This window comes from Grampus griseus (genome assembly GCF_964374135.1).
Source record: "Grampus griseus genome assembly, chromosome: 19".
NCBI lineage: Eukaryota > Metazoa > Chordata > Mammalia > Artiodactyla > Delphinidae > Grampus > Grampus griseus.
Genome location: NC_139013.1, coordinates 29,926,684 through 29,931,239, shown reverse-complemented (window position 1 = coordinate 29,931,239; position 4,556 = coordinate 29,926,684). Strand labels below are relative to the sequence as shown.

Here is a 4,556-nt window from a genome sequence, read left to right as displayed (position 1 = left end):
CCCGTGCTGCGTGCGTGGGCGTCGGCGTCAGGCACTCAGGTTCACAGCCACCGTGCCACTTCCTGACCTGGCAAGTCACTGATACTCTCTGAGATTTCATTTCCTCCTTTCGATACAAAAGATTAATGTCAAAGAGGGGGAATGAGCGAGATAGTGGCCTGGCTCCCAGCTCGGGCTTCCCCCACGGTGTCCCGTACGATCGCTCTCTCCACACTGACATCTGTGCACAGAGAATCCTTGAGCTCCCGACAAGCTCCTGGAGAAAGGCTCCCTGGTTTGCAAGCAAGCTCATGGTGAGGGCAGAGATGGATAGGAACCTTGCTTATCCAGGGCCAGAGGGCGTGGGGATGTCCTCCAACAAGCCCCGTGGAACGAGTCACCGCCACAGCGTTTGGACAGACTCGGTGAACCTGCATGGTCTGGAGTGATGGTGCCAGTTCCAGAGAGGTTAAGCAACTTACCCAAGGGCACACAGCCTATACTCAGAGGACTAAACCTACACTGCAGCTGTCTCACCTCCCGGCCACACGGTGCCGGTTATGACATCACTGGAGGCTGAGTCCGGCCTCTCCTTTTTCAGGGCTGCAGGGTCTTCGGAGACAGTCCAGCTGTGCTCCTGGCTGCAGAGGTGGGAGGCCGAAGCCCACAGAGGTCACAGAGCTGTGCGGAGGGTTCTGGCTGCCGGCTCAGGGCTCTCCCACTGCTGCCTCTGTGCCAGGTGTTCAGTGTTCTCACCCTTCGTGGGATGACATGGTGTCCGGTTGGGCGCGGGGCTGCAGTCAGCCTGCAGTCAGCCTGCAGGAGGGCCAGTCCCATCTGTGCCACGTACAGCCATGGGACATAACCTCTCTGTGGCTCCGTCTGCTCTGCTCTAAAGGGAAAATAATAGTGTCTGGCTCTCGGGATTAAAGAACTGAATACATGCCAAGAAGGTCAGAATATACTGGGCACTCAGTGAGCAATCGATCACATCACCCATTCATTTATTTATCTATTGATTTATTTGTTATCATCAGCCTAGGAGACACTGTTCTCCTTCCAGACACGCAAGCAAGGACGGTGTGTTTCGCTCTGTGCTCTGGGCCGTCCCCATCGACCCTGTGAGCGTGGGACCAGTACCCCCGAGAGGGTTATCCTGCCTTCACGCAAAGAGCCGTCGACACTACAGATAGAAAGCCGTGAGGAGCACAGTCGGTGTCCTCCTCACAGACACAGAAGGGTCCTGCCACTTCTGCTGTCACCTGCATCAGGATTTCCTTACCATTTTCTTTTCAGTGATTTTCTGAAATACGTTATACCAAAAGAAACCTCTCGAACGCTACTGAAGGAGAGAGTCAGAAGGTAGCCACAAAATCATAAATACATTCCTACTGTGTCACCTTGGTCGCCCCCAGGATTGAGCTGGACATGGTAGAGACGGGCCGAGGACACAGCTCTGGGCCAAAGGGGAGCTTGCTCACTGACTCCCTCTTTCAGCTGCGAAGCGACAAAAACACAGAAGCAGGGCACCACTCCCCAGCCCTGTGTGCCTGCCTCAGTAGCCTCCCTGTACTGTAGGGACTTTGGACTTTGGGAAGCGGGCTCCTGACTGCTGTCTCCCTTCCCGGTTGGTGTGACAACTCAAAGAGCAAAAGTGACTAACAAGGCTTGGCATGGACTCCATGGTGAGTAACTGTCAGGACTACTCAAAGGGAACTCTATCCACTTGTCTCGCTTTGTTATTTACCGCCGGGTCTGCCTATCACCTACAATGATGCCGCCCCTGGGGAAGCATCCCATGATGAGGGAACCTCCACCCTGGCGTGGGGGTGGACCGGCTACAGTGAGGAGCGCCCCTGGAAAGTTCAGGCAAAGAAGCCCCCGGACAAATGAGCCAGGATCCCTCCAGGAAAGGAAAACACAAGTGACGCCTCGCGGCTGAAGGCAATGTTCACCGCGCTGCGGTTACAGGAGGCGGTACCGGAAAAACGCTTCCAAAGGACCGTGGTGGGGACCGGGGCTGGCAACGCCCGGGGACACATGGGGTCGGCCAAACGGTGGTGAGGGTCACATCCGCCTGCGCTCTCTGACACCGCTCCCCGGCTCCAGCCAAGCCAGGGACACGAGCGGGAGGCGGGGGCTGTTCTCAGGCTGCAGGAAACGGCGACCCGGAGGCCGGCGGCGCGGGGCCTGGGGCCTGGGGCGGGGAAGACCGGAGGACGCGGGAGCCGGATTCCTGCACAAGCCGCCAACACGGTGGCTGCTCCCGTCGGGCACATTGGGAAGGGGCGGCCAGGGGGCTGGGACACCGCTTACCGCACGGCACCCGGTTCCTCCGCTCCAGCCGGCACCGACGTGGAATCGTGCGCTCGGCCCCGCCTGTTGCTCACAGCCCGGCCCAGGGCGCTGCGGGCGGCACGGGCGGCGCGGGCGCGGAGCCGCGGGGCGGGTGCAAGGCGGGGGCGGGGCCTCTGCGCCCGGGCCGCCTCCTCGGCCTATAACTGAGCCCCCGGGCTCCTCGCTCCCACACGGCCCCCACCGGACCCGTGAAGCGGCTTCGCCCCTTGCTTTGGACCTCGGGCCTCACTCCTCCTCCAGATGGACCCCAAGTGCTCCTGCCCCACTGGTAAGGGAGCCCTGCCTTTGAGCCTTAGGATGCCCCCTTCCCGGGCACAGGACGAGAAGGGAGGGCTTTGAGTTTGAGCTCAGGAGGACTCCTGTCACGGGTCCAGGGCTTTCTTGGTAGCCAGGCTTCTGAGGGCACGTCAGTCTCCCTTTGCCTCTCCGTTGACACTGAGGGCACGGAGGCTCCAGGCTGTCCTTCTTGAGGTCACCCGGCAGGTCAGGGGATTGCTAGACCGGGACCCAGCGTTTGGAGGCGGTCTCGGACCTGCCACGATTTGATGGGAGGAGGGGACGCTGCCTCTTTAGGGTTCAGGCCATGGGCCCCGGCCCCCGGCCCCAGTCGGCCTGGGCTGCGTCTGGAGCCCGGGACCTTCCCTGTGGAGTCCCATCAGGAGGGGACTTACTCTCCTTGGACCAGAAGAGAGGAGCTGGGGCTTCTCTATCCGCCCGAGTGGACACGAGCTCCCAGGGCTGGGTCCTGACAGAGGAGGAGGGCTCAGGGAGGCATTGCTGACCGTCTGCTGTGGCTCCTGCATCCCCGTCCCTGCTCACTGCTGGCCTCCTTTCCCTTCCCGGCAGGCGGCTCCTGCGGCTGCGCTGGATCCTGCACCTGCACCTGCAAAGCCTGCAGATGCGCCTCCTGCAAGAAGAGTGAGTGTGCGGGGCCTTCTCTGGGAATGCGGGGTCTGGGCTGAGTGCGAGGAGGGGGCCCAGAGCTCAGCAGGCAGGCAGGAGCAGGACAGTGACCAGACTTCCCGGCACCCCCCTCACCAGGAAGGGATTCACAGTCAGAGCTGGAATCACCTTCGGCATGACCGAGACCCAGGCGCGCACTAGAGAACAGGGAGACTGAGGCCCAGACGGGCCACCGACAAACAACCTCAGACCTGTCACTAGAACTAGTCCTCCTGCCTCCTGAGTCCCGCTTCCGAATCCTCTCAGGGACTGAAGCACTTTAGGGACAGGAACCAGTGGCCGTGCGTGGCTTCTCGGACCTGGTGCAGCCCCTCCCTGTCGAAGCAGCCCAGAGCTTCCCTATCCCGAGCGGGAGCTGCTCTGTGCGGGCTTTGCCTCCACTTTGATCCCGAGGACTTGGCTCCCATCACTGGTGGTGCTGGGGGCTGGCTTTCTCCTGTCCCCAGAGGCCCTGCTCACTGTCTCTCCAAGGCGCTGTGCCCTGTCCTGGGCACAGATGGGCCGGGCAACCTGAACCTAGTGTCTGAGAGCAATTACCTCAGGACAGAGGACACCATCGTAAACTCAGGGTCTGGGCCCGAGGGCGGCTGGGGCCAGGCCTGCTGCTGGGAAGGGTGGTTCCGGACAACGCGTGGTCCGACCGCACGCTGCCCTTGCCTCCCCAGGCTGCTGCTCCTGCTGCCCCGTGGGCTGCGCCAAGTGTGCCCAGGGCTGCGCCAAGTGTGCCCAGGGCTGCGTCTGCAAAGGGGCCTCGGACAAGTGCAGCTGCTGTGCCTGATGTCGCGGAGAGCCTGCCCCGGGTGTCCACAGAGCAACCAGGACAAACCTGCATTTTACCGTTTTTCATACAACCGGACCTGACGCTACATTCCTTTTTCTATGAAATCTGTGACTTGTAATAAAAGCTGTTGACTTTATTCTGGCTCTGTCTTCCTTGGTGTGTCTTGGACAAAGAGACTCCGTGCCCATCAGGGCTGGCGTGGGGAACTGGACTGGACGTGCAGAGACCTCGGCTCTGGACCAAAGAGCACCCCCCCACACACCCCACACCCCCAAAACACACACACTGAGCGTCTTAGCCGCTTAGGTTAATTTGAGCTTCCGTTTCTCAGCTCCAAAGGATACCCTCGCCAGATGACATAGGGCATTGGACACACAGAGGACACACTCCCTCTATTCCCCTTAGGAGTACGGATTGCAGAGAAAGTTGCCCATTTCTCATTTTCCTTCTCTGGGGGCCCCTGCCAAACTCAGCG

General features: G+C 60.6%; 1 long non-coding RNA gene across 1 annotated transcript; it reads left to right on the top strand.

Annotated features, from left to right (window-relative positions):
• Positions 1-2,512: 2,512 nt before the first annotated feature.
• Positions 2,513-4,206, top strand: LOC309836425. Its single transcript, XR_014298142.1, has 3 exons — positions 2,513-2,605; positions 3,184-3,255; positions 3,966-4,206. It is a non-coding gene; the product is annotated as an uncharacterized lncRNA (long non-coding RNA).
• The last annotated feature ends 350 nt before the right edge of the window (positions 4,207-4,556 follow it).